This window comes from Pan paniscus, chromosome Y, assembly GCF_029289425.2.
Source record: "Pan paniscus chromosome Y, NHGRI_mPanPan1-v2.0_pri, whole genome shotgun sequence".
Taxonomy (NCBI): domain Eukaryota; kingdom Metazoa; phylum Chordata; class Mammalia; order Primates; family Hominidae; genus Pan; species Pan paniscus.
In genome coordinates, this window is record NC_073273.2 from 11,791,441 (window position 1) to 11,811,064 (window position 19,624).

At 52.7% G+C, this 19,624-nt stretch overlaps 1 pseudogene; it reads right to left on the reverse strand.

Moving 5' to 3' along the window:
• Positions 1-19,624, reverse strand: part of LOC134729852 (lymphocyte-specific protein 1-like) — a 100,539-nt pseudogene that overhangs the window by 56,034 nt on the left and 24,881 nt on the right.

A 19,624-nucleotide genomic window follows, 5' to 3' on the forward strand; every position in this document is an offset into this window, starting at 1 on the left:
CAAGCATTGGCCATTGTTAGTGGGTTACATTAGGCCCACATATGGGGGCCCCTTGGCTGGCTGGTTCCTCCTGGCTGTCCCACCCTCTCCCCCACCCCCATGTGGGCTCCAGCCAGGCCCAGGGCCCTGGGACACACATGAAGACCACAAGTCCTGTGTTCTCCCACCTTCCTCATGGATTTCTGCAGCAGATGAGAGTTGCAGTGGATGAGAGGGGTTGCAGGCTGCAGGGGGAGATAGGAGAGGGTTAGACAGGGGCACACAGCAATCCATAGAGGCAGGATGGAGGTCAATGACATGTGGAGCAGTGAGTCTGGGGAGGAGACATGGGGGTCGGGGCCTTGAATCCCACTTATCTTCCTCCTGGGCTTCCTCTGAGAGCTGGAGAAGCCTGGAGCAGGAGAAGACAGGGTTGGGGGAGAGACAGAACAGAGACAGTGATTAGAGTGTACTCAGGCCGCAAGGACAGGATGCTGGCTGGCCAGGAGAAGAGCACCTGAGCTCTCTTCTTGGCTGGGGTGAAAGATGGGGGTCAGTCCTGCATCTCTGGCCAGCCCTGGAGAACAGCAACTCCCATCAGCATAGCTGGTCACTGTCAACTGGGTTGGGCCCAGCCCCTGTTGGGGGTTCTGAGGCCCCTCCCTCCTGGGGGCCTGCTATTCCCATGCCTAGAGGCATTTGTGCACAGATACCCTTGCTGTGTTCTGCTCTGCAGGTGACACAAGTGAGGATGGGGACAAAACCCACAGGGCCTGGGGGAAGCCCTGGTGAGTGCAACCAGAAACAAGGCTGGCACTGAAATGTCTTTGGGGACATGTCATATGAAGACCCTTCTGTGGCCTCTGGGCGTGCCATGTGGCTACTTCAGGAGAAAAGATGACTCCCCAGGGCCATATTTCCCTTGCAGAAATAAGTCTTTCTACCTTTTGGCAGTAAGAGAAATGTTTTGCTCATGTTTAGGGTAGCCAAGTATTCTCAAATCATTTTGAAAATTTAGCACTCACGACTCCTCACAGGACAGCCCTGCCTGGAAAGGTTGTGAGAACGTGCTCCCAGTTGAGTGGGTGCCAGGGATTCCAGGGCAGTGTCATTGACCAGAGAGCTGCCACCCCGCACAGTTCCCAAGTGTGCCCAAACCTGCCCACACCTGCCCAGTCACCATGGAGGCACACACAGACCATATGTGGCCAGCACAGGAAGGGGGCTCCAGGCACCCTGGGCTACAGCACAGGGTGGGGGTGGGTGTTATGCAAAGATGCATGTATAGAGAGAGACATGGAGATGGAGGTGGAGAAATGGAGACAGAGACCCCAAAGGAGACAGAGACTGAGAGAGAGAGGTGGGGGAGACAGATGTGTCTGGAATTTGGTTCTTGGTCTCACCGACTTCAAGAATGAAGCCACGGACTCTCACAGTGAGTGTTACAGTTCTTAAAGTTGATGTGTCCAGAGTTTGTTCCTTCTGATGTTCAGACATGTTTGAAGTTTCTTCCTTCTGGTGGGTTTGTGGTCTCGCTGGCTTCCGGAGTGTTCTGCAGACCTTCAAGGTGAGTGTTACAGCTCTTAAGGCAGCATGTCTGGAGTTGTTCATTCCTCCTGTCCGGATTTGTTCATTCCTCCCAGTGAGGTCTCATCAGCCTCAGGAGTGAAGCTTCAGACCCTCACAGTGATTATTACAGCTCATAAAGGCAGTGCGAACCCAAAGAGTGAGCAGCAGCAAGATTTATTGCAAAGAGTGGAAGAACTAAGCTTCCACAGCATGGAAGGGGACCTGAGTGCATTGCCACTGCTAGCTTGGGCAGCCTGCTTGTATTCCCTTATCTGGTCCCACCCACATCCTGCTGATTGGTCCATATTACAGAGAGCTGATTGGTCTGTTTTACAGAGAGCTGATTGGTCCATTTTTACAGGGTGCTGATTGGTGTGTTTACAATCCCTGAGCTAGACACAAAAGTCTCCAAGTCCCCACTGAGCACTGATTGGTGCATTTACAAGTCTTGAGCTAGACACAGAGTGCTGATTGGTGCATTTACAAACCTTGAGCTAAATACAGAGTGCTGATTGGTGTATTTACAGTCCCTTAGCTAGACATAAAAGTTCTCCAAGTCCCCACCAGATCAGCTAGACACAGAGAGCCGATTGGTGCATTTACAAAAATTGAGCTAGATGAAGGTTGAAGATTGGTGTGTTTGCAAACCTTCAGCTAAACACAGAGTGCTGATTGGTGTATTTATAATCCCTTAGCTAGACATAAAGGTTCTCCAAGTCTACACAAGACTCAGGAGCCCAGCTGGCTTCACTCAGTGGATCCTGCACGGGGACCACAGGTGGAGCTGTGGGCCAGTCCCGCGCCTTGTGCCTGCACTCCTCAGCCCTTGGGCGGTGGATGAGACCAGGTGCCGTGGAGCAGGGGGCAGCAGTTGTCAGGGAGGTTCTGGCCATGTAGGAGCCTAGGCCAGGTGGGGGTGGGTGGCTCAGGCATGGCAGGCTGCACCGGTGGGCCAGCACTGCTGGGGGACCCAGTGCACCCTCCGCAGCTGCTGGCCTGGGTACTAAGTCCCTCACTGCCTGGGGCCGGCAGGGCTGGCTGGCCACTCTGAGTGTGGGGCTGGGGAGCCCACATCCACGTGGAACTGGTGCTGGCCTGCAAGCACCCTGCACAGCCCCAGTTCCTGCCTGCACCTCTCCCTCCACACCTCCCCACAAGCTGAGGGAGCCGGCGGCCTTGGCCAGCCCAGAAAGGGGCTCCCACAGTGCAGTGGTGGGCTGAAGGGCTCCTCAAGCATGGCCAGAGTGAATGCCGAGGCTGAGGAGGTGCCAAGAGTGAGTGAGGGCTGTAAGAGTTGCCAGCACCCTGTCACCTCTCTCAGAGACCAAGAGGCTGAGAGATACAGAGACAAAGAGAAGCTAAGAGATACACAGGTGCACAGAGACATGAGGGTGCCAAGGGAGACACATAAAGGAACTGGAGAGAGATGGGGAGACTCAGACACTGGGAGGGTGGAGATAGAGAGATATGCTGAGAGACAACAGCACTGGGCATGGCAGAGCATTCATTGTTAATGAGAGTGAGGCCTTCATGACCAGCCCCAGTGAACCCCACATGCCATTGCACATGGAGAATGAAGGATTAATGAAGGATCATGAGTGTATATTAATTAATTAAAGAGATGGAGGTTAGTGATGAATTAACGACTGTCATTCATCATTATTTAAGTGATGGCCTCATTCATCATTAATTAATGGTGATCATTAATGACTAATCATGAGGAAGATGGATCGTTGATTGACAAGCTCAAGGCAGCCTGGAGCAGCCTGGGGACAGGAGTGGGGGGCTCTGTGAGTGACACATGGGAGAGAGGTTAAATTCCAAGGAGGGGCTGGGGGGCTTCCAGCAGTTGCTTGAGTTACCTTCTTCATACTGCTCTGTATTCAGACAGAACAAAAGAGGGCAACCACATTAGAAGGGGCTGCCCAAGAAGGGAGGAGGAGTGACTCCCCTGGCCAGTGGTAGGACATCAGTGGTCCTCAGGCCCAGAAGAGGCACTGCGGAAGGCAGAGGCTGTCGTGACGACAGTGGCTTTTTGAGGTCTTAGGGGTACTGGATGCCCAGGTCCCACAGTGAGCATGAGAGAGGCAGAGAGACAGGACCCAGAGCCTGACCCATCCCTATAAGCCCCTCAGGATCCTGTGGCCACACACTGGGGAAAAGACAAGGCCCGTGTCAGAGAGCTGTTTTCAGGGGGTCACTCAGAAGCAACCCATGGGATGGAAGAAATGTAGGGCTGTTGGGAGAAAAGCTGACTGTTGGGAGAGAAGCTGAGGCAGGGCTTGCATGCCTGCTACACTTGCCAATTTCCTTGCTTCTAGCACTCCCATTATCTCAAGTAGCCATATGTTTCAAAGAAAATGCTACACTATCACAGCTGTAGCTTATTTGTAGATACACCATTTCCTTTCAACCCCCACACCCTCATCACCTGTTTCTTTGTTTGATCACCAATAAATGGTATGGGCTTCCCTAGCTGGGGGCGTTTGCAGCCTCCATACTAGAGTTGGCCTCCTTGTCCCACTTTCTCACTTAACTTATCTTTTCTCATTCCTTTGACTCTGCCAGAGTTCTTAGCCCCCATGGGCTGGTAATGGTCTGATCACCACAACGTAGGGCTGTGATGGGGACACATGGTATGCACAGTCCAGCCCCCTGCCCATGTGTAACCCTTGCGTCTAGAGCAGGAAGTCGAAATAAAATGGCTGTACACTTAGCCTCTACCTGTTCACTGTGGGGTAGGGACAGGGAGAGAAACAGAGAGAGAGAGAGGTGTTGAGGCTGGACTTTGCTTGTACTTGTGCAAGTTAGTGCATGCTCCAGCCCCACAAAAGCCAAGGGGTCAGGATCCCGAGCCAGGAGGGGGGCAGCCACTAGCTGGGTACTCAAACTTCCTCATCAGACATGGTGAAAGTGGGTGGTTTCTGCCAAGAGGTTGAGAAAGATAGAGACAGAGACAGAGACAGAGAGGAGACAAGAGAGTTAGGAGCTGCCTGGGTGTTGGGTGATGGAGGGTCTCTCAGAGAAGAGCTGTCCGGGGACTGTGGGCAGGGTTTGGGGGCCATCTCTGGCCTTGGATGAGTCCACCTTCTCAGATTACCCCTTCTCCCAGGGCTTCCGGCCCCTCCCAGCCCTTGGCACCCTGGACTCTGTTCCCTCTTCCTTCCCTGATTCCAGCCTGGATCTTGGAATCTTGGAGCTGGATGGGACATTAGAAGGTCATGGCGTCCACCCCCACCAGAAGCAGACATCCTCTTTGCAACTTCCCCTGAGGAGGGTCATCCAGAATGCAGGGCATGTGCCATCCAGCCTGCTCTGGACACTGGAAAGGTCCTGCTGATGGAGCTGAAAACTGTTTCTGGGTGTTCTCTGCCCAGTACGTGTAGGCGGGGTCTCTCTGGGAGCCCCTGGATGACTGAGGCTGGTACCCCAAGATGGGTAATCTGCTCACCCTAGCATTCCCAATGAGAACCTCTTCCTTATTTGAGCTCAAAGTCTCTGGTGTGTCCCCCACAACCCTCTGAGGTCCCCTCTTCCAAGATCACAGAGCACTGAAGCTGTTCCATCTCCTCATCACCCATGTCCCCTGAAGACATTGAGGCTGAGCCATGGAACACATTGGGTTCTGTCTGGGCTGCTTCCAGTGTGTCCCCTGAACTGGCCTCTGTGCATAGCATACTCGGACTGAAAGAGCCCACTGAGCAGCCATCCCTATTTCCCTCCTTGTGGCTACTTTTCCCAGGCCCTAGGATGCTCTGGATCGGTTCCTGTCTAGGGGAAGCTCTGTGCCTGCAACTGGCTGCCCTATCCATGTGTGGTGGTGGTGCCAGGCCAGCATGCTGGGGACTGCCTCTCTGTGAGCTGGCCACCATGCACACCAGGGTGGCCAGGCCTGGGGAGGCTCTGAATAGCTGCACCGGCATGATGGCTGAGGTTTTAGAAAACAAAGATCATAACAATGCAGTACAGATCACTGGAAGACAATAGTTATGGTCCCCCCTGTGAGTGTTGTATGAAAAAAATACACATTCATTGGCTAAAAATGCATCTACATTGCATTCCTGAGGTGGGAACAATTTTCCAAACCCTCTGTCAAGGATATTAATTTTCCCAGAGCAACTTAAGTTCCATGCAGAATTACCCAGTAGATAGCTATCTTCCAGGCAATGGTGGCAGCTTTTTCCTATCCTGGAATCTTTTCCTGAGACTGCTACCCCTCAGGTTAAGCCTTCTGTAACTGCTGTGGCTGGGCAAGTCTCTCCTCAGTCCTCAACCCCACCAGACAGCATTGCCCAGGCCCCTGGTGTGACCCAGCTCCAGGCTGCTGACTGGCCCCTTGTGCTTCTCTTTGCCTTTGGTGTTGTCCTCCCAGCTGGTTCAGGCCCCAAACCCCACAACCTCCTCTAGGGCCATCCTCTGTAGGGAGGAGGGTCAGTTAAGAAAGGGGCAGGAGCCTGAACCCGCCCTGCTGTGCCCACACTGGACCTGGCTGGGCTGACACCTGTCAAGAGCCCCAAGATGTGGGCCAAGTGGCCCTCGCCTGGGGTGGGTAATTTATAAGGAGCCAGTGGCAGCTGAGGTGTCCAGAAACAGAAGAGACATTTCTGCTCAGAAACCCAAGAAGTAGGTGAAGTGGGTGTGACAGCTCAGTCCTTCTTGGCCCGCAGCAGCCCCCTCAAACTCAGGCAGCCAGGCCCTCCCCAGGTCCTCATATCTGCCTCCTGTGCCCCCTGGCCAGAGTCACATGGTTGTCCCTATACCCCCAGTCATGGTGACCTCAAGGCCTCCCGACATGAGGTGGCAAAGACCCACTCTCCAAATGGGAAAACTGAGGCATCTGCTTTTCTGCTGAGTGCCTGAAAACAACACAAGGCTGCTCTGTTTCCCCCAGTGTGGCCTGTGTCATCGCCCCTGTTGTGGGGAGGGGCTAGGGACAGGGGATGGAATTTCAACAACTGAAGAGCAAAGTAGGTGTCCAGCAAGGGCCTGTCTCAAGGGGGGCTGCTTAAAAATAACCTGTGCCATCAGATTCCTTGGGCACATGCATCACCCTTCACTCCTTCAGAGGTGATGGGGCCAAGACAGGGTAGGGAGGCAGGAGCCACTGCCCCTTGCTTTCTGTGGTGCTGACCATGACCGTTGACCTGTTGTCCACCTAGCCAGCCTTTGGCTTGCCCCATGTCTCCCCACGGACTTCAGGAGGGGTGGCCAAGCCTGATCAGATGGCACAAGTCAGGGAGACCATGTCCAGGGCACGGAGGGGGTGTGGGGACTCTTAGAAGTGCCAGCTCCTCCAGCCTCCAGCCAGTGGGAAGTGATGAAGCCCAGCCTCTCACTCATGCCCCATCCTGCCCCAGTGCAGCCCTTGTCCACTTTTGTCCTGCACTTCCAGACACTGGCCCCCAATGCTGCATGGGCTTTAGATGCCCTCACCCTGATGCACTCGGCTGGCCATACATGAACCCCTGCCCTCTTGTCCTTGTTTTCATCTCTACAAAATGGTTGTTTTGGAGGCCAAGGCTGCAAGAGCATCATGGCAAAGCCAGGAGTAGCCTGGGCAAATGTCTGTCTGCATTGCAGCCACTAGCCAGCAAACTAAGCCCTGGCAGAGCTCCTGTGTGGCCTCTCCCATGCCACTCACAGCCCATGCCTCCCTGCTTCCTGCCTCAGGCCACTCCTTAGCACTGGGCTTCCCTGAGCATCAAATTCCCCCTCCTGGCCTCCCACACTCCACCTTCTTCTGCATCCTCCTGGTGCTGAGACAGTGTCTGAATTGCACTCTCCAGAGCCTGAAGCAGCCGCCTAGGGCTCTGAACCATGATGCTTGAATTTGAGATACTCAGTACCACAAGGGCCTTGGACCTCAGTGCCCCAGGACCCCAGAGTGTCCCTGGAATGAGGGGCCATCCACCTGCATGCAGAAGGCCCCAACAGCCCCAGCCCTGGGTGACTGCTCCTGCCCATAAGGACCTGCGGATTGAGTGTGAGAAGAGCTTGAGCTACCTGTGTACAGTACAAGCTGCAGGCACTGGTGCTCAGCTCATACCCCCCCTCCCCCGCTTTAGTGACATTTGATCTTCCCAGCAGCCCATTGGCCTGTGGCTGGGTGGCTGGAGTGTGTGGGGAGTGTGTGGGACTAGGGTGCTGTGCCCATACAGGCATTTAATAAAGTATAGGAATGGCCAGAGGAGAAGGCTGAAGTTCAGGATGCAGAAGATGTGCTTGGAGAAGAGGCAAGGTCCTCCTTGTGCCTCCAGGAGGTGTCAGCTTCTATTTTTACTCTCAGGAGTGGGTACATTCTGGTTTGGAGGGGAGGAGAAAAGGAAGGTGTTGGGTGGCCCTGGGGCACAAAGCTGAGGGATCTCTTTGGGCCAAACTGGTGTGGTGGTCACCAGAACTGGGCTTCCAAGTTTCCCAGCATGTTTTGTGGGAGTAAACATTTAGTCCAGAAAAACGGTCTGCACAGCCAGTGTTCCCTCCCGCTCCCCAGCCCAATGTCCCAGGCAGGCCCTTCACTGTCTACCCCAGGGGAGGAAGAAGCCTGAAGCCTGGGACACCCCGCATGGAACTGAGGATACACTTGCATCCCATCTGAGGCCCCCCTTAGAGGTCAACTCTGCTTTCCTAGGTGGGCATCCATTGGGGCCCACACAATAAGTGGCTGAGAGACACAGCCAGGCTGGCTGCAGTCTGAGTTTACCATACCTCCCCCAGGGGCTGGTGCTGGCAGACATCCCCAGTAGGCAGAAATCAGGTCACAGATGTCCAGGGGACAGTGCTGTTAAGTTTCCTGCAAAACCTTGCCCATCGAGGACATGGACAGGGAGGAGAAGGCATGCAGCACAGAGGAAGCCATAGACCCAGAGCAGGAAGACAGTGATGTTCCCAGCAACTAAAGCTCCAACAGCGTTCCAAGTGCCTGGCACTCAGGGGAGGCAGGAAGGGGAGAGTCCTTGTCCTTTAAGCCAGTACCCTAAGGCCTGCCTGCCTTGTAATGTGGTCTCAGGCACACCCTGCCTGTCCATGGGCTCTGCGGCCTCACTCTTCCATGGAGGGGTTGAATGAAGTGCCAACCATGATTGGTAGCAGGGACAGCACAGAGCAGACACCAGGGGCCTTGAGAGCCTGCACCAAGTAACATGTGCCCTGCTGCTATCTGGCCTGACTGTGGTGGTCTAAGGAGAGGAGGTGGGACAGGGGACTCTTGGGCCACTGTAGGCCTTGGTTGGGGCATGCACAAGAGAGTCCCAGCCTGGGTTGGAAAGTCATTTCCAACCAGGAGGAGTCTGAGTATGGACCACGGGGCCTTGGCTCCAGGGCAGTTGTTGGGTTTCTGAAATTGGAGAATGCTAAGTCAAGCCCACAGAGTGGGGAGCAGGCTGTGGGAGGGAAGATGGCCTTCTGAGTGTCTTGCCTCCAGCAACCTGCCTGGGTGACACCCAGATGGTGGCTGGGGCCCTGCAATCTAGTTCCCAGCACCCAAGGAGCATGGTTGGGGATGGTGGAGACCAAGAGGATCCTGAGCCTCTACTGCTTCCCTGAACTGACCTGAGTGCCCAAGATGGATCCAGCCTGGAGGCCATTCGGCCCAGCTGTGGGCTCAGACACTGCCAGGTCCAGGACAGGAGAAGCTGACACAGCACTTGGGGACTGAGCTGCTCCAGCCCCAGGTAGCTGCCTCCGTACATGCCTAGTCCTGATTTTGCAGATTAATTGACTCGTTCTGCAGAGATGACAGGCATCATCTGTGTGGGATTGGCCTAGGAGCCTGTAGCAGGGGTCACAGGGTGTCAAGTGGTCGCTCGGCCAGGCAGGAAAGAGGCTAGGGACTTCATCTGCTATCCCTGGCAAGGGGCCTCTTAGGCTGCAACCCCTTTTAGCCTCCTGATCTCTGCATTGGGCATGGCCTGATCTCCAGATTACCAGGAGCAGGGGCATGGGGTTGCTGTGGCCATGGAGGGGAGGCTGCATCAGAAACACAGCAGAACTGTGGCTGGGCATTGCTCAGAGGGACTAGCAAGCCCTGGAGCTCAGCTGAGGGATGCAGAGGATCTGATGAGGGGCCAGGGCTGATCAGGGGCTGGGGGCAGTGGCTGTCTCCTCAGCACTGTAGACCCCAGCTATCCCCTGCCCCTGGTGCTGATCTCTCTGCACTCATGTTGAGTGCCCAGCTGTGGCCTTTGGGCATGCCTCTGCCATCTGCCCTTGGTCACCGCCCCATCCAGATCAGGTGGGAAAGGAAGGGAGTGCTGTCACTCGGTGGATCCCCAACTGGGTAGGGTGGCTTGGATGATCTCTCAGTGGCCAGGGCATCTGAGAAAGGATGGGAACATGTCACCTCCCTTGCATAGGTGGTGGCTCTGTCAAGGTTTCACTTTTCTGAACTGTGTGTGTTCATTCAGGGTTTGACATGAATCCTTCAGAAAATATTGCCTCTGAGGAGCCAAGGGAATGGCAAAGTGAAGTACATAAAATCAGAGGTTGGAGGGCCTTCTCCTCAAAGAGGCTTCTCCGGCACTGAGGGCTGCAGGGCTGAGTGTCAGGCCCTAATGCTGGACCTGGGAGAGGATGTAGAGGAGGGGGGATGTCCCCAGGCTCTTTGCTATTTCACAGTTGTCAATTCATCCACCCATCTATTCATTCCCATGCATTCAGTCTCACTTTCACTTCTTCCATCTTCCCTCCTTCTCTTCCATCATTCATCCCTCTGTCTTTATTCGCCCATACAATCACCTAACCATCCAGTCATTTATCCCTCCATTTCATCCATGCTTCCTGCTATCCATCCATCCATCATTCATCTATCCATCCATTGATCCCCCCATCTACCCACCTATATATCCAGCTACTCTATCTATCTATCTATCTATCTATCTATCTATCTATCTATCTATCATGTATCTGGGTATCTATCCATCCATCCATCTCTTCATCCAATCATCTACTCATCCACGTATCCATCCATCCCTGCATCCCTCCCTCCATCCTCCATCTACCCATCCATCCACCCACCCTTCATCCATCCATCCATCCATCCACATGCCCACTCATGCATCCCTCCATTCATCTATCCACCTATCCATTCTCCCACTCACTTATCTATCCATGCGTCCTTTCATCCATCCATTCAACTCCCCATCCACACACCCACCCCTCCATTCATCCATCCACCTATTGATCCATCCACCTAACTCTCCATCACTCATCAATCCCTTAATCCATCCATCCATCTATACATGCATGCATCCATCCTTTCATTCACTGACCCATCCATGCATTCATCCACCTATCCATCCATCCAACCATCTACCCATCCCTTCATTTATCCCCCCTTCCTTCTATCCATTGATCCATCAACCCACCCTCCTACCCATCCACTTACTCATCCCTCTCCCTATGTATTCCTCCTTCCCTCTGTCCATTCATCCAGTCATCCCTTCATCCATCCAATCATCATTCATCCATCGAACCATTCTCTCATCTACCCATCCACTCATATATCCCTGCATTCATCCATCCACCTGTCCATTCACTAACCCATCCATGCATCCATCCATGCATCCATCCATCCATCCATCCATCCATCCATCCACAGAGCCTTCCAGCCACCCACCCACCCACCCCCTATTCACCCATCTATTCACCCACTCATCCCTCCATCTATCAAACCATCCACCCACCCGCTTACCCATTCACCCATACACCCCTCTATCCATTAATCCATCCCCAATTTACCCACTCACCCATTGCTCCACTCACCCACCCAACCATTCACCCACTCACGCACCTCCCCATCCATTCACCCACCTATCCATACACTCATCCATCCATTCATCTAATCATCTATCCACTCAACCACCCATGTATCCATCTATCCATCCATCCACCCACCATCCACCCATTTGTCTGTTTACAAAACCTTCACTTAGCACATCCTGGGGGATGTTGGGGGAGACCCCAAGGTGGATCTTGCCCTCAGTGGGTGCACAATCAGGGCACATAAGTTTATATTTGGCTAGTCATGGTGGTGGTAGGATATCACAGACATTCTGGAAAAGGAAGCCTGGACCCCACCCATTGTGTGTGCCCTGTCTTAGACCACCACAGAGCTTATGTGCTGGAGTCTTACACTGCAAAGACCATGAGGCAGGACAGACTGCCTGAACCCAGGGGCCATATTATACTCTGTGCTGTGGGAATGGGCTGGCCACTGGCTCAGCTGTCCCATCCTGGCCAGTCCTGACACCTTAGTGAGTGCAAGACAGCCAGCACATGGGAATACACAGGGTGAATTATTACACAAAATTGAGGAGAGAGGATTGGCAATCAGAGTGCAGGAGAGAGGAAGCATCAAGCGTCCTGCATGGCCAATGTCAGACCTTGACCTGCAGTTTCCCCTCAGACTTGAGGGTGACCCATCCTCTCTGCACAGGCTGTGCCTCAACCTCCTACCTTCCTAGAAGGCACTTGGCCTCTCCAGGGGTATGTCCCTTTGGGCAATGATTAGGAGTTCCTTTCCTCCTCCAAGTAATGAGAAGCAGAGCTCTGGGGGTCAAAGAATGGAAGGGTGGGGAGGCAAAAAGGCCCAGGATCAAAAGAAGGTGGCAGTGGGTGTTGTCAAAGAGGCGAGGGTAGGCCATGCTGGCAATAGGAAGCAGCTCCTTATCCAGGATAAGGGGGCAGGTATCTGGCTGGAATCTCCCCTGGGTACATGGACGGTGTCACACGGCTGGACTTGCAGACCCAGGAAGCTGGAATATAGGCATAGGATTCAGGGGACATTATACTGGAGTCTATGGAGAGACCACAGACCTGCCTCCTGCAAGCCCACAGAGCCTGCTCCCTGCACCTCTCTCTGCTTGCCTCCATGTCCTGCCCACATGACATCTCCATCATGAGACAAGATGTCCTGCCTCAGAGGCCTGCTTCCCAGTGTGAGAACTTGTGCTCCAGGTCTGGGCCTCTGGCTGGAGACCAACTCCAGGTGAAGGGAAGGTGGCCTGCCTCCCAAGCAGCCTGTCCACCCCAGGAGCTAGAACTGGGTTTCTCATATTTCCTGCAATCCTGGCATCCAGAGCAGGCCGGCAGCTGTGAGCGAGTCCTGGGCAGTTTCCTTGTTTCCAAACTCCTCCAGCAGCTCTGTTCTTGCCTCAGCAGAGCCAACCCCCACCAGCAGCAGCCCCCAGGTCTCCCTCCTTCCCCAAACCAGATAGCCTCTGGCTCTGACAGATGCCACTTGTCAATGTCTTTGCAAACATGTGGTGCCCACAAACCAGATGGGTAGCTAGGACGGATCACCCCGCCAGGAGATCTGCAGGAATATCTCATTTGGCATAGCTCAGTGAAAACTGCTCCCACCTTCTGGCCAATGTACCTGTGATGATGCAGCATCAGCTTTCTTGAGCCTCTTGGCTGCCACCCCTCACTGCTGACTCACAGTGAACACAACTGTGGTTGGGCTGGCGATGGCAGGGCACTCCTGATGTGTCTGAGGCCAGCCACTTTTCCAGACCTTGGAGTGGCTGGTAGCTGGCCAGGGACATGCCTGTCACTCGGGGCTCACCTACGACCCCCCACCCCAGCCCACATGGCATTGCATCCTGACTCACGCTGTGTACTTGGGTCCTACTTTGTGCCAGGGTGGCATGGATGACAGAGCTCCAGAGGCAGGTTCTAGCCCTGTCCCCAGAAGGACTCAGCCTCTGTGACCTCATTTCTGTACCAGGGTGATGGTGGGGTCACACCAAAGTCCCCAAGGCACAGTTGAGCTCAGGACACCCCAGGCAGATTCTGGGTGCTCAGGAAGCGGAATGGTCAGGTCTCCACAACGCTGGCCCCAGGTCCTCCCTGGACTAAGGGAGACACAGGCCTCCCAACTTGGGAGGGAGGAGGGCTGGGCTGACCACTGTCCCTCCCACCCCAGGACACAGCCATGCTCATCTTGGCCATGTCAATGGCACACGAGGTGCATGGCCTGAGCTTCAAGGGAACCCCTTGACCCCCACTGCCCCTGCTTCCCAAGCCAGGGAAGGACAATCTGCATTCCCAGAAGCTCCTTAGGAAGGCAGCCCAGAAGATGACAGGGGGTATGCACCTCACCCCTCTCAGGACCTTCTGCACTTCCATGTTCCCAGTGAGTGAGGCCAACCTCAACCAGGACTCTAGGGGTTGCCTGGTAGGAGAGAAGGGAGAGAAAGTGTTTCATCACTGGCTATGACCAGGCTTTGGAAGCTGGATGAGGAGAGAGCCCTCAGTCCAAAGTCTGCTAGGACAGTTGGCCAAGCAAGGCCGAGAAGGGGCTGTGGCCCCAGTAAGGACAGTGGAGGGGCCCAGTAGGCCATCGGCCAGGCTCTGTTGGGGGTTGCCAACCACAGGATTGGGACACAAAGGTACTAGAAAAAGCCTCTGCTGCAGCTCCTTGAGAGTCAGGGTTTAGCAGGGAAAGATGATAGGAGGCCACCTGCCCCACTCTGGGCTGTGATGTGTGCTGGAAATGGGGCAGAAGGCCCAGGTCACTAACAAATGTGTGTCTAACCATGGCAGGAGTGGCACTGTTATGTCTGCAGCATGGGATGGGGAGGACATTGGGACTCCTGAATGGCTCTCAGCTGGGACAAGGGAGTAGGACCTAAGTTACTGCCCCTCTATGGACCCCCAGCACACAGATGGGCAGGGAACCCGGGCTCCATGCCATCCCCTTTCTTCAATGCTAACCCCTTGGTGGTCAGGCTGCCCCTCACTTCTGTCATGAGCCTTGCTGGGGCTTTTTGGGAGTCCTAGATGGGATATTGAGCTCTCCTACTGGAGCAGTGGCTAAGCCAGTCTCACTTTGCTGAAATGACCAGACTTTGAATCCTTTGTCAGGTGAGGGAGGTGGTGTCTGTGCAGGGTGGGGAGACTGAGCTGGTCTGGGTTCTGGCCAACTCAGGGCCCACTTTTGCTGCCTGCAACAGTGTTCCATGCCCCCTCGAGCCTTCCAAGTTCTCAGCATGGTGCACATGCGTGAACCTGGTCCTGCTCTATGGGTTGCCGGGGACTCACTGAGATGGGAGGCCTAGGGTGCTAGGCCCCCTTCCACAAGCATCTTGTCATTCTTCCCATGCCAGAGGACCACAAACGTATACCTCTTCCCAGAAGGCAGGAGGCCGAGAGTGTTGGGGAAGGAGATCAAGAGTGAAGATGAGAACAGCACAAAGGAGATGAGGTTGGCTTTGCCTCTGGGAAACACTCCCAGATGCAAGAGGACAGCCCCTGTTTGCCCTCCCCTGCTGCACCCACCCTGCTTGCCCTGATGACTCTTAGGCTATTCCTTAATTGGTGGTAAGATCTTGGAGCCCCCCCTTCTGCTTTCAGAGGCTTTTCTTGCTCATGTCTCCAGCCACAATATCCTGGGGGCAGCAGTAGGCTATGTCACAAATGCAGACCCCTGCATCTCCATGAGTAGAAGCCCTGGGCCCTTCTCTCTTGCTTTGCTTTACCTGGCCAGCGAGCCTGGGACTTGCCTACCTTTTTTTGTGTGATCCCAGTGAAAGAGGCACATAAAGGAATAAAGGTGCCATCCATCTCCACTCAGCCAACACAGCCTTTAACACCAACAAGAGTGAACACGACCCTACTGCAATGCCTCAGTGTTCTGTCTAACCACATTCATGTTGGACAGTCCCACACCTGCCTTAACAAGGAAACCTGGCCTGCTACTAAACTCCCAGGCACTGGCTATGCAGCCCAGCCTTACCCCTGGAGGTGACCTTATATTGCAAGACAGAATCTTGGCTGCAGACTGAGCCTGCACCTTACCCATATCCCACTGACTCTTGGTACTGGCCACAGCCATGCTGGGCAGCTCTATGGAGGCCTGGCAGGCTAGTTTGGGGGTTGCCTTAGAATCAGGATTACCTTAGTGGATGACCACTGTTGACGCTTTGGAGGGACACACTGGACAACCCTCTACTTTATCTTTGTATTTTCCCTGGGAGCACTAGAGTGGGGAATCACTGAAAAGATGTGCCTTCCTTCATTGGATGGAATTGTGAGACAGTTCCCTGTCCTGAAGAGCACCAGGGAGATGATGGCACACAGGGCAGATGTGGGTCTGCCTCCATGCTGCTCATGGGATAAAGCTGGTGGGCCATGGTTTCAATGGAGGGGCACTGAATGGATGGAGGGACAGTGGTTAAATATTGATGTATTGGTTGGATGGGGGACAATTGATTATATGGAGGAGTACTAGTTATATAGACAGGTGTTGATAGATGAAAAACTATTACTTGGATTGTGGGGTCCTGATTATATGAGGGAGTATTTGTTAGATGGAGGGGCACGGATTGAATGAATTAATTTTGGTTGGGTAGAGCCATATTTGTTCAATGAAGCGGCATTGATTGCATGCAACAATACTGGTTAGATGAAGCCTTATTTGTTGGTTGGAGGGGCACTGATAGCATGCAAGGTATTGACTGGATGGAGGAGCAGTGAATGTTTCAAGGAGTATTGATTGGATGGGAAAGTATTGGTTGGATGGAGGAATAGATAGGATACAGAAGCATTGATAGGACAGAGGATTACTGGTTGGATGGAGAGGCATTAATTGGATGGAGAAATATTGGCTTGGTAGAAGGGTTTTTGTTGGATAGAGGAACATTGATTGGATGGACGAGTACTGGTTGGATGGAAGAGTATTTGTTGGTTGAAGGGGGATTAATTGAAATCAGAAGTATTAGTTGAATGGAAGGTTGTTGATTCAGTGAAGGAGTAATCGATGGATGGAAGGCCATTAATTGCACAGAGGTGAACTGATTGAATGAAGGAAAACTGGTAAGATAGAGAAGTGCTTGTTGGAAAAGTGAGTACTGGGTGGATTGAGGGGCACTGGATGGATTTAGTGGCACTGATTTAGTAGAGGAGTATTTGTTGGATGGAAGGATACTGGTTAGATGGAGATGTCCAGATTAGATAAGGAAGTATTATTGAATAGGGCACTGATTGGAAGCAGAGGCATTGACAGGGTGAAACTATTATTTTTAGATGGAGACATAATGACTGGATGGAGGGAAATTGATAGAAGGCCATTGATTGGATGGCAAGGTATTATTGGATGGAGGGACATCGATTGGATGAAGTTGTTTTGGTTAGCTGGTGGAATAGTGTTTGGATGGAAGGGAATTTATTGAATAGAAGAGCACTGAATGAATAGGTATATTGTTTGGGTGAAGATTTGTTGGTTGGATTGAAGGGAGTTGATGGATGAAGGGATATTGGTTGGAGGCAGGGATATTGACTGAAGGTAGAAGTGTTGGTTAAATGAAGGAGCAATGATTGGATGGAGAGGCACTGAGTGATTGATTGGAGGGTCATTGGTTACGTGGAGAGCCATTAATTGGATAGTTGAGTATTGGTTGTTTGGAGGGGTATTGGTCAGATGGAGAAACATTGACTGATGGAGGAGAATTGAGTGGATGGAAGGGACATTGATTGGATGAAGGGGCATTGATTGGATGCAGAGGCATTGATTGTATGGAGCAGTATTTGATGGATTGAGAAATCTTGATTGAATGGAGAGACATTGATTGGATTAAGGAGCACTCGTTGGATAAAGAGGCATTGGTTGACTGGAGGAGTATTGGCTGGATATAAGAGAATTGATAGGATGAAAGGGCATTGAATGGATGGAGGAACATTTATTGGATGGTAGAGTATTTTTCCAACAGGGGGCATTGATTGCATGGAAGAACACCGATTAATTGGATGAGTATTGGTTGCAGGAGGGAATGGTGCCAGGATGGAGAAGGAACCTGGAAGCAGAGGGTAGCCAGGTCATACCTCAAAGCCCACTGTTCAGTCTTGGAGATGGGCAATTCTGGCTGATACTTCTTCACATTCTTACTGGAGGGTAGAAGATGTGTCAGGCCCCATGTCTTCCCATAAGTCTCCTCCCTACCTCCCTGAGCCTCTCCTAGAACTCCATTCAGTCTTCAGATCTCTACCTTGTGACTCCTTTCAACCCCCACTTGGAGAAACCTAACATCTGAGCCCAGAAAGCAGGCAGACAGACAGACAGACCTCCTTTCTATGGAGCAGTTTAGGACTCAGTCCTGTCAATTAGCTGCAGTGGGTGGAGAGAGACATGGGCCTGCAGCAGCTGAGGAAAAGCCCACCCTCCATGCACCCAACTACTCCATCCACCAATGCAAACTCCCACCCTTATATCATGGAGGTTTTCTGAGTTCCAGGCAACAGCAGAATAGCAGACAAAAGCCAGGCCTGGGCCAGGTCTTCCTGTGGCTGGCATGTGGCATTGACCATTCAGGTATTAGTCCGGGAGAGAGAAAAAGAAGCTGGGCTTGTCAGCTTGACCTACTTTGGTGGTGGGGCTCAGGGGAGGGGAACACTGTTCAATGATCCCTTCCAAGACCAAGGGGCTGGGTGTCCTGGGATCCTGATATTTCTGGTCTTAGAAAACAATCAAACAGACATACAAAGTGACCCCCTGCTTGTACCCCTTCTGCATCACCCAGCACTTGTGGGAACAAATGATGTCCCCTCCATGGGCCTCAGGTTCTCTATGGCCCTGATGTGCTCTAGTTCTGGAGCTGTTGTTGAGGAACTGAAGAGTCTGGGGAAATATCTCCAGATCTTACAAGAGGGTATCTGAGCCTTGCCCTCTCTGAGAATTTGGCCCAAAAGGGGCTGTGAGGTCTAGGGTTGTGGGGTGCTGACCCACTCTGGGCTAGTCCCACAGGGACTCCCTGCTGTTGGGAGAAGCCATGCCCACCTAAGCCTGAGGCCATGGAGAAGGTAATTGCCCCATCTCAGAAATGCAGGGTTGCTGACTCCCAAGTGCATATGGGGCGACCCAGGTTGGGCTTGCTGTGGGTGCAGGTGGGCACCTGCACCAAGCCAGTGAGAGGTGAAGCCAGCTGAGCTTCTGGGTTGGGTGGGCAGTTGGAGAATTTTTCTGTCTAGCTAAAGGATTGTAAATGCACCAATCAGCACTTTGTGTCTAGCTAAAATTTGTAAACACACCAATCAGTGCTCTGTGTCTACCTAATTGGTTGGAAGACTTAGAGAACTTTTCTGTCTAGCTAAAGGATTGTAAATGCACCAGTCAGCACTCTGTAAAAATGGACCAATCAGCACTCTGTAAAATGGACCAATCAGCACTCTGTAAAATGGACAAATCAGCAGTCTGTGGGTGGGGCAAATAAGGGGAAAAAAGCTGGCCTTCTGAGCCAGCAGCGGCAACCTACTTTGGTCCTGTTCCACACTGTGGAAGATTTGTTCTTTGGCTCTTCACAATAAATCTTGTCGCTGCTGACTCTTTGGGTCTGCACCATATTTATGAGCTGTAACACTCTCTGTGAAGGTATGCAGCTTCATTCCTGAAGCCAGTGAGACCACCAATGCACCAGGAGGAATGAACAAGGAGCTGTAATACTCACTGCAAAGGTCTGCAGCTTCATTCCTGAAGCCAGCAAGACAACAAACCCATTGTGGGGAACAAACAACTCTGGAGGTGCTGGCTTTATGAGCTGTAACATTCACTGTGAAGGCCTGCAGCTTCACTCCTGAAGCCAGCAGGGCCACCAACCCATGGGAAGGAATGAACAACTCTGGACATGCCAACTTTAAGAGCTATAATACTCACTGCGAAGGTCTGTGCCTTCACTTCTGAAGTCAGTAAGACCAGGAACCCACCAGAAGGAAGAAACTCCAGACACATCTGAACATCTGAAGGAAAAAACTCCGGACACATTGTCTCTAAGAACTGTAACACTCATCACAAGTTCCCACGGCTTCATTCTTGAAGTCAATGAGACCAAGAACCCACCAGAAGGAACCAACTCTGGACACATTTTGGTGATGACGAAGGGACCATCAACTATTGACAAGTGGTGAGTACCATCGGACCCCTTTCACTTGCTATTCTGTCCTATTTTTCCTTAGAATTCGGGGACCAAATACCGGACACCTGTTGGCCAGTTAAAAGTGACTAGCATGGCCACTGGACTAAAGACACAGGTGTCAGGCTTTCTGGGAAAGGGCTCTCTAACAACCCCCAGCTCTTCAGAATTGGGAT